This window comes from Euprymna scolopes, chromosome 21 (genome assembly GCF_053919585.1).
Source record: "Euprymna scolopes isolate OS-2025 chromosome 21, ASM5391958v1, whole genome shotgun sequence".
Lineage (NCBI taxonomy): Eukaryota > Metazoa > Mollusca > Cephalopoda > Sepiida > Sepiolidae > Euprymna > Euprymna scolopes.
The window spans coordinates 71,427,953-71,439,152 of record NC_136502.1 but is presented as its reverse complement, the minus strand read 5'-3'; the positions used below and the strand labels follow the sequence as shown (position 1 = coordinate 71,439,152).

Genomic DNA, 11,200 nt, shown 5'->3' with positions numbered 1-11,200 from the left:
TTAGCACGTTAAAAGTATACAGGTCGGTAGATAATTAAATTTTACTGCGTTTAGTGTAGGTTTTTTGTTGCTGTTTTTGCTTTTTTATTACAATTTTCGACTGTTAACTTTTCTACACTTTTACCAAGTGAATAAATACTTTTAAATTAAGGGGAGAGCTTAGATCGCATTTTAAACTGTAGATGCTGGAATGTCTTTCCTTCAATAAAATGTACGTGGAAAAATCGATTTTATAGCAAGTTTTAAAAATTGTTAGCCGAAAAAAAATGTTGAAAAAGAAACAAATAATCAATAAATAATTGTTACCAAAGGCAATAAATGCTACTTTTCTACCTACCTGAATGAGTTTATTTTGTTTTAAAGTATTTTCAAGTACTTTTCTTTGTTCTTTTAATCTAAAATTGTGGGTGTGTCAAATATCTTCAGATTTTCTAGAAAACCCGCTAGGCGCTAGATCAAAATTTTACCCGCTAGATTGCGAACAAAATCTCCAGATCAAGCGGGAAAACCGCTAAATTGGCAAGACTGGTTAAGATTTTTAGACGGGACAAAAATCAAACAAACACCGGTCACGTGTGTTTTTGGCCGTTTTATCTCCCAGGTGTAAAAAAAAAAAAAAAATTTTTTTATTGTTTTTCTTTGTAAAGTATTTTCCAACAAGTTTTATACAAATAATATCCGAGAAAGTTTGTTTATGAATTTAATTTGGTCTTTAAAATCAATTTTGATTTGAAGAGAACTTCAATTATTTAAAAATCTTCAGGAAAAAAAAACTTTTGCAAACACGAAAGTGGTAAGAAGTTTGTTTTCGTTCATTAACGCACATTGTTATGTTATAATTCATCGAAAAAAAATTTTTTTTTTTTTTCTTCTTCTTGCTCAAACTCGTATTGTCAATTATTATATATTGGTTATGTCTACCTAGTTAATATTTACTGTATGTAACACGTGTACCCCCCCCTTTTTTTTCCACCTTAAGGTGGCAACTTGTTATATCAAGGGAGATAACTTTTCTTATCTCGAATTACTTTTTCTATGTTTATTTTATTTATATTTCTTAGTTTTAGAATTTTTCCCAACATTTGATTTTTAGGGTTTGCTTTACAGTCCACAGAAATTCGAAAAGGTGGTAAAAAATTCAAATACATAACAAATAAATGTTATCAAAGGCAGGATAAGTTGCTCTTCTACCTATCTGGAAAAGTTTTACTCACTTTAAAGCGTTAAATCGTTAAAAAAAAAAAAAAAACAACAATAAAGTGTCTAGCGTTTACATGAGAACAAGAAAAATGGCCGCGAGTTGGTTCGTAAAATTCAGTTTTGAAAGTGACTTAAACTAAAAAAATATACAAAATACGGTAAATTTTTACGATGTGCCCCAGCGTATTAGCACCCCAACCTCCCTATGTTAAAAACGGCTTCCGGGATGACCCCCCCACCTCGTAAGCCGTTCTTAACAAAGAGAGGTTATGAGGGGGTTATTCCGAAAGCCGTTCTTAACATGGGGTGGTTGGGGGGGTATATTACACTGGGGCAGGTCATAAGAAAAATATCCAAAATACTGTTAGAAACCCACTCAATTGTTACAATTGGGTGAGTTTCTAACAGTATTTTGTATAATTTTTTATTTTTAAGTCATTTTCAAAACAGCAACATCTTTTTTTAAAAATTATTTTTAAATATATTAATAAATGAAAAAAGAAACAAAAAAGCAAAGAAAACAAAACAAAGGAAAACAACTTGGTAAAATTTTTACTTTAAGGCCCGTCTTTTTTTTTTTTTTTTTTTTTTTTTTTTGTAGATTTCGGTGCGCTAAAAACGAATCTGCAAACCGTTTCCGTCGCAAAAAAATAGTTTTCATGATATGAAGAAATTACTTTTTTCAAAATTGAGTGATCACTTTTCCATGTAAATTTAACTTAAAATGAGCACCCACTTTCTGGCCACCTGAGAGAGGGGGCATTTTTTTGTGCGTTTATTGGCTAAAAGGTTTTTTGTTCGATTTCTTTTTCTGTTTTCATCTTTCAATAAAGACACAAGGAAATTAAAAAAATAAAGAAAAATCGGTATTATTTTACTTTAAGGCCTGTCTCACGTTCATATAGAACAAAATATTTTTTTGTAGATTTCGGTGTGCTTTAAAAGAATGATAACCATTTCCGTCGAAAATTTACCGTTTACATGGTATTAACTCCTGAATTATGGGACTATTTTCCATTTCACAACCTAGCCTTCATTTATGCTACGTGCAAGCATAAACGAAGGCTGTTAAATGTGCACTCATGAACCAAACTGCCTTGTCACAGTGTAGTATTGGCGAAAAATTAAAATTAGATGAAAAACAAGTAGTTTTCCAAATATTAAGCCATGTAATTCTATATGTTATCAGTGGTGGCCATTTCTGTATGCGCAAGCGCACATATTTTTGACAAGTTTCTACCTTCAACAGAAATATATCCGGTGAATGAAGTGCAAAAGTGATCCAAACAATTGTGCTTCAAGAGACGGTTAGAATCTTAAAAAGATTTCTTGGTTATAGTTATTGAATGTTTTGCATTTGGTAAAATGTCCCATCTCCAAGAAAAACAAAATAAGAAAAATGAAAATAAAAAGGACCAAATCTAGATTTTCTTTTTGTAATTTAAATTTAAAATAAAGTGGCTAAAATGTTTATTCTAATGACGATAAAGTTATTTAATAATTAAAACATCTTCACAATCATTGTCTTCTAAAATAAATTATCTCCTCTTTTCTTTTGTGTTAATAAATTACTTCCCTTGCCTTCCAAAATAACTCCATTTGATTAAGAAAATAATTCTCTTTGACCAATCATCAGATACTTCATTTTGATGGACTACAAGCAGAACTCTCAATTCTCTTCCTCCTTGAATGCAGTCATTTGGTTAAAGTGCATTTACTGAGTCGTTTTTGTGAAACATTAAAAACAACTTGCTTTCACAGATGTAATACTTAAATAGTACGCTGTAATACTTAAACAGGCAATATCAGATAAGTTGGTCTTTTAATTAAGTCACAAACACACTTTGTTTGCAAGATATTTCTTGTATTATCTCATAATTAAAATACATATATCATCAATTTGTGTATTTTTTTATTGTGTCATTATGTCAGCTTATCATTCTCATATTTGGCAAACAAGAATTATTCATTTTACCTTCCAATCCCCTCACCATTCAAAGAAGATCAGATAAAGGATGAGGTTAATTGGTGTGTAACATTTGTGGATAAAAAAGTCCTATTGTCTAACAGGACATTTTAAGAGAAAATCACACTCTTAGAGCTCTATATTAATAGGAGTATATTTTAATGTTATCATTCCTTTTATATTTCTGCCCAAGACTTAGGATTAGTATTTGGATTAATTTATTTTTGTTGTTTTTTTTATCAGCAGAACTAAAAGCATGACTTATAAATAAATAAACTTTAAAAGCATGACTTATAAATAAATAAACTTTAAAAGCATGACTTATAAATAAATAAACTTTAAAAGCATGACTTATAAATAAACTTTAAAAGCATGACTTATAAATATTTTCAAATGCCTTCCGTAGTTGTTGTCGTCTCACCACGTTTTGGCCAAGTAAGCCTCTGGTCAGTTTGGGTAGGATTGAAACCGCTATCTTCAGACAATTCTCACCTGGAACCATAGAGATTCAACGTCTCTATCACCTGCGTCACGAGTCCCGAGGGCGATCAAGGTTGAATTTTTTGGTCTTACAAATTCATGTTTATTTATTATCTGAGCTTCCATGGTTGGGTCCGTACGTGTTATTTAATTGAAATTCATTATTTAGATGAGTATTATTTATTAATTTTATTTTAAAAAAAAAATTTTTTTTTACTACGGAAGGCACTAATTGCAGTGAATGCAGTCAGGAGATTCAGAGTTCCTATCCGTCGCGTTTCACACCTGATCAAGGCCAGAAGAATAGTTGGCCAAAACGTGAAACATCTAAGAAAAGATGAGGATAATAGTCTGCAATAAAAAAAAAAAATTAACATCAAAGGTCGTAAATGACCAAGTTCTTTCTAATTCTCTCTCCTCTGATCTTGAGCGCATGGTACAATGGGGAAGAGGTGGCTGCTTACTTTTAATGCATCTAAAGCCAAGCTCCTATCTTTACATCATCAACACTCTGATCCCCATCTGGCATCTATTGAAATGGAGGGCTCTCGTATTGGGGAAGCCTCAGGTTTTGACAAGTTTCTGGGCCTGACCTTTACTCCTGATCTGAAATGGAACATGTACATAAAATCTGTTGGCAAGGGTTCTGGAAAAATGGTGGGGTCCTTCTACTGCTAGATATCTCACTACTGATGCAATTCTCTATGTATATAAAAGCCAAGTCCGTCCAAGGATGGAGTATTGTTGCCACATCTGGGCAGGAGCTGCTATAAGCAGCTTATCCTTTCTTGAAAATAGACATCGTAGCTTAGTGGGGGATTCTCTTTTGTCTTTCCTGCAACCTCTTTCCCACAGAAGGGACGTCGTGAACCTGTCTTTGTTTTATCATTATTTCCACGGCAAGTGCTCATTTGAGCTCCAATCTCTAGTCCCCTCTCACCAATCTTTCACGAAAAACACCTGTCTAGCTGAGACCACTGTCAATAATTTTCCCCACTCTTTGACTGTGCCTAAGACAAAACGTAGATTCCATGAACAAAGCTTCTTTCTTAGAACTGCATGCCTATGGAACTCTCTTCTGTTTGCCTGTTTCTCAGCTGACTACAACTTGGTTGTCTTCAAGTCCAACATAAACAAATTCTTGATGAACCGCTCCCTTAAGTAATCCAATCTACCAAATTTCCATGACTAACAATTACTATGATATTATCCCATTGATTACTGTACACTCAATAACCCTTATCCTCGAGTGACCTCCAGGCCTTTATAAGTGATGACTCCTAAATAAAAAAAGAAGAACTTAAAAATAACAATTTATTGAATGTATGAAGAAGTACTCTAATTCTTTTTATAGTTTTTCCCTTGCAAATGAGAGACACAATGTCTTTTTTTTTTTGTTTGGAGAAGGCTTTCTACTTGAACTTAGGCTTAGTAAGAGTATTAAAGGAAATTTTTTAGAGTGAGTAATAGGGTGAAAAAAACCATTTGTATTAGTAGGGTTTACAACTCAAACCTAGCGTTAGTGGAAGGGTAGGTCATTTTTTTTTACTAAAATTTCAGCATAAAAAATTCCTGCCCCTCCTCCCCCCCCCCCCAAATACACAGAATTTATCTTCCATAAAAAATTGTTTTCAGTTAACTTTGCTGAAACTCTAGAACAGCTTTTACATCATCAAAGAGGGAGAGAAAGAAAGAGTGTAACAGACACAACACATGTATTAGAGCAATTATCCTTAGTGGAAATAGCTAAGATATTACTATGTAGCTGATTCTTTCAAATATAATACTTTTTTGGGGATCCGATCCCTATAATCAAATAGATTGAATAATATGGGAAATAATATGAGAAAATTGTACCCTCATAGACATGGTCATATAACGGTATACAATATTTGTTTAATAATGAAATTTATTGAAGACAAAAAGAAAATTTAATTATAATTGTTTTTTCAGGGTCACTTGAAAGACAACAACAAAACTGACTGCAGCTTCTGAAGAAAATTTTACATTCAAAACAATGGCTACATTCGATTTAGATTCTGATATCATTTGTACAGAAATGAGAACTGACAAAACTGATGTAAATACATCAGCCAACTGGTGTGAAATTTGTGGCAAAATTTTATCAACTAAACATTCCTTGATTCTTCACAAACGGATGCATACTGGTGAAAAGCCTTTCTACTGTAAAATTTGTGGTTTTCGTTTCGCACGCAAAGGTGATCTGAAACAACATCAAAGAACACACACAGGAGAAATGCCATTTAGCTGCCAACTATGCAATAAAAGATTCAGTTCAGTTGGAACACGAAACCGTCATGAAATGACCCACGATGGTATAAAAAGAGATTATAAATTTCACAAGTGTGAAATTTGTGGTCATACATTTATCAGGAAATATGATCTTAAAATACACATAAGTACACACACAGGAGAGAAACCATATAAGTGTGAAAAATGTGAGAAAACTTTTGCTGCAAATAGTCTTCTCAAGTGTCACAGCAAAGTACATGACAGTAACAATCCTTATCGATGCAAGATCTGTGGTCGCAATTTTGACCGTAACAGCCGATTAGTTTTGCATCACAGGAGTCATATTGGAGAGAAACCTTTTCGTTGTGAAATATGTGGGAAATCTTTTGTACAGGCTTCTGATGTCACAGTTCATAAACGGATCCACACTGGTGACAAACCATTTCGTTGTGAATTTTGTGAGAAGTCATATGCAAGAAAAGTTAATTTTGATAAACATTTAAAATCTCACATTTGATATATGATAAGCATTTAATAAAGTAAACGGTGAACAAACTAATGAATGAAAAAATTTCAAACATTTTCCAAATTAGAAAAAGTTAAATTGCATGTGTAATACTTTTATATTAAAGCTTCTATGTCTCTTCCTCTTATAACAAACAATATAAAAGCCAAGTACGTTCAAGGATGGAATACTGTTGCCATATCTGGGCAGGAGCTGCTAAAAACAGCCTATCCTGCCTTGACAGAGTACAAAATAGACTTCGTGGTTTAGTGGGGGATGCCCTTTTCTCTACCCTGCAACCTCTCTCCCACAGAAGAGACGTTGCGAGCCTATCCTTGTTTTATCGTTATTTTCATGGCAGGTGCTTATCTGAACTCCAATCTCTAGTCCCCCCTCGCGAATCTTTCATGAAAAACACCCATCTAGCTGAATCCACTGTGAAAAATTTCCCCCACTCTATATCTGTGCCTAAATCAAAACGCGGATTCCATGAACAAAGCTTCTCTCTTAGAACTGCACGCCTGTGGAACTCTGTTCCGTCTGCCTGCTTCCCACCGGACTACAACTTGGATGTCTTCAAGTCCAATGTTAACAAATTCCTAATGAACCACCCCCTTAAGTAAACACTTCATCAAATCTCCACACTAACATAATGTACTTGCAATAACCCTTATCCCTGAGTGGCTTCCGGGCCTTGATAAGTGGTAATCACTGTGTAAAAAAAAAAAAAAAAAAAGGACAGAGTAGTTCTTTCTCCAGGACAATGCTGCATTTAAATACATGTGCTCTATCTAGAATATTGAGAATTTTGGGGTTACTACCTTCTATATACGACATATTGAACACTTTGAATTATGACTTCCAGGCAATACTAAGAAAAGATATAGAAGGTCCTTATTCTAGGTGACACTGTGTTTATACACACTTGATCCATCTGTGATATTGAACACTCATAAAATAACAGCAGGGGGACTTGGAAGTACTATTAAAATCAAGTCACCCTTCTCACTCCCAAAAAGGAAAATAGAAAATTTTTGTTTTAAGCAAAGAGTGAATAAAATAAATTTAAGGAAATTTCAAATAGTGTACACATGTAACATATTTCGTTTTAGGTTATTTTTATTTTATTAGATATTAGCAGGCCCACCCGCCGTTGCTCCAGACTGTATAAAACAATGAGAAAAATGAAGTTGACTTTGACCATATCTGTTATTCTTAGGAGAGAGAGGAATTTTTTATGTCTAGATATCATTTGTTATCTCAAGCAAAAGAATATTTTACCTAATCTAGAACGTGAATTACACAAATTATGTACAAAATAATTTAAACTTTCCTTGGACATGTGATTGACAGCATGAATATTAAATAATTTTGCAATTCGTAGTACGGATAATGTACAACACATATATTAAATAATTTTACAATTCCTAGTATGGATAATGTACAACACATTAAATAATTTTACAATTCCTAGTGTGGATAATGTACAACACATATATTAAATAATTTTCTTACCCTCTGGCGGGTAATGTAAATATATATATGAAATAATTTAACATACTCTCGACACGTATTGTACAATGTATACGGACTAATTTCTTTTCCCATCAAGGCCATCATAATTTTAAGAAAAATGAATTTACTATTAGAAGATGAATCATTAGGATTTCCAAATAAATACATAAATACATTGTCTTGGTTAGTGATTAGGCAAGGCTTGCTTCAACAGAAAATTTGTCATTACTGTGTTTCTTTTCCCACTACCGACACTATAATTTTAAGGGAAATTATATAATTTCTAGAATAGGACTCAGCAGATTTTTCAAATAAATATGTAAATATTATTTCAGCATGGTCTGTATTCCATATGTCAATTTCTTATTTAATAAATTGTTAGGTGAAAATACAGAATAGTTTAAAAAAAAATAGCCTCCTCTCCCCATATTAAGAATGTTTTTCTAAACACTAATATTGTTATTTCAGTATGGTCCATATTTCATATGTCAGTTTTTTATTAAATTGTTAGGTGAGAGTACAGATTAGTTAAAAATCATACCCTCCCCATATTAAGAATGGCCTTCTAAACAATAACATTATTATTTCAGCACAGTCCATATTCTGTATATCAGTTTCTTATTTAATAAATTTTATGTGAAAGTATAGAATAGTAAAAAAATATCTCCCTTCCCCATATTAAGAATGGCTTTCAGCACGGTCTGTATTCCACATGTCAATTTTTTATTTATTAAATTGTTAAGTGAAAGTACAGAATATTTTACAAAAATACCCTGCTCTCCCTATATTAAGAATGGCTTTCTAAATTATAACGTTATTATTTCAGCATAGTCCATATTCCATATGTCAGTTTTTTTATGTATTAAATTGTTGGGTGAAAGTACAGAATAGTTAGGTATTCTGTATGTCAGTTTTCCCTATCTCTTGTCTTAAAAAATATATATGAAACAAAGTAAATATGAGATCGTAAAGTTCTACTACCATTTCCGGGACCGACACCATATCACCCTATCTCTTAAAAATAGATATGTGATCGTAAACTGCTTCAGTCATTTCTGGCACCGACTCCATATCCTCTCCCTCTCTTAAAAATAGATATGAAATAAAGGAAATTTGAGATCATAAACTGCCTCCAACATTTCTCGAACTGACTTCATATCCCCCACCCCCGTCTCTTATAAATATATATGAAATAAAGTAATTTTGAGATCGTAAACTGTTTCAGCAATTTCCTAGACTGACACCATATCGCCCCCCCCCCTCCACACTGGTAAAAATATATGTGAAATAAATTTTTTGAGATCGTCAACTGCTTCAACCATTTCCGAGCCTGACTCTGTATCCCCCTTCCTTTACAAATATATATGAAATAAAGTATTTATGAGATCATAAACTGCTTCAGCCATTTCTGGGACTTATTCCTTATACCCCTCCTCTCCTCTTAAAATATATGCTGTTTCGGTTATTTTGTATTTTTTTAAGGAGGACATAATACTTGGTCTTTTGGCTAAGATCAAAGTGTAGTATCTGTTCTGATGCAGCATTTCAGTGACCTCATCTACTGGCCCCCTCTCCATAAACAGAAAAAGTGATGGTAATACTTGGCAGAATGAACAGGCACTAATTTACCACACCTCAACCTCACCTAAAAAAAAAGGTTTGGTAATCCCTGGTGGCGTCCAGAGTACTTTTAAAAGCAATATAATTGTGCTAGTTTCCCACCCACCACCACCACCACCATCATCAACACTATGGGTTTTAGACAAATGACGTCACTTCCGGAAAATGACTCGGCAGTTTTTCAAAATACATGGTTTCATTATAAATTGTTTGTATTTTTTATATGGGTACTACACTGTAGAAGCACCTTATTTAAAATTCATGCTACTCAAAAAATAATTATTTTAAAGTGCAGTTAGTGATTAGGCAACACTTGCTTTACAGTAGACTAATAAAAAAAATTGGATTGAGAAACACATATTTAATGTTAACTAATGCTAAATAAAAATAGATAATACATGTCAGTTTCTTATTTAATAAAGTGTTAGGTAAAAGTATAGACTAGGTTAATAATACTTCCCCCCACCCTATTAAGAATGGCTTTCTATATAATATAATTTCAGCACGGTCCATTAAAGTTCTGAATTTTTTAGATGAGGGCTGATCGTTTATATTGCATTTATTTTTTTCATATTTGTGAAAAATTGGATGACAAAGGGGAGGCAACTCTAATAAAGATCGACAGTGGATTATCTCTTTTCTATGACCAAAATTTTAAAGGTTGTATAATGTTTGTTTTTTCTACAATTAGAGGCTCCCGAATGCTACTAATTTCTAGGCTTGGTCTGCTTAGTAGTTTTCCTTTTTTAGCATATCTGTTGCCTCTTTGAGCTGTATATACGGCATAATCATGTTGACATACTGGTTCCCGTCACATCACCGAAGTTAAGCAACATTGGGCCTTGTCATTACTAAAATGGGTGACCAATTTGGGAAGTCCAGGTGCTGTATGTAGGAGGACGTCGACACTTCCTTGCAAAAAGTTGTAAAAACCTAACGTCGTCATCTCCCCTAACGGGGATATACATGCAACTGGGGATCGCTTGTGAATTTCATACTCCCATGAAACTTCCTCCTTCGGAAGAAGCCGGTTAAACCCTGAATAGGGTTGATGCTGACTGCACACACTCCTTGAGCTGTCTGACCCTCCACCTTGCATCCCTATCAATTATTTTGACCTTGTTCCACAAAGGGAAATGTGTTCCTTTGTTCCAATAATCATAAAATACAAACTAAGTCAAAGAATATGAAAATATCTACAGGGCCACTGACTTCTTTTAAAACAACAACCAACATGCCTGAAGACAGTCGAAGGCTAAAATTTATAAGAGTGTGTACTTACAAAAATACACAATATATTTTACCGAAAGACTGCTCATCCTTCATCATAGGCTCCACAATACATAATGTCTGGAAGATCCCATTTGGTCATGAAATAAGGTGTATCGTACCATAACCACTCCCCTTTTTAGCCTTACTTTATATGAAGTCAATATGTTTTCCTTTAAAGGTTTATTATAATCAATTCCATAATTTTATGTTATCTTTTTGATCTTCATTGTTTATCACCAGTTTGTGAGATTGGTATCTTGAATGTATCAAACGTGACATCCATTAATTCATCCTCGTGGGTATTATTCTCTAGAGCATTTGAATATCATTTCCTTATCTGTTTCATGTGTTTTTTATTACTAAATTTGTACCTTTTTATCAGATAAATC

General features: G+C 33.3%; 1 long non-coding RNA gene across 1 annotated transcript; it reads left to right on the top strand.

The window, feature by feature from the left end:
- Positions 1 to 540: 540 nt before the first annotated feature.
- LOC145242472 (uncharacterized) lies at positions 541 to 7,485 on the top strand. The gene is made up of 2 exons (XR_013862743.1): positions 541 to 793; positions 5,600 to 7,485. It is a non-coding gene; the product is annotated as an uncharacterized LOC145242472 (long non-coding RNA).
- Positions 7,486 to 11,200: the final 3,715 nt, after the last annotated feature.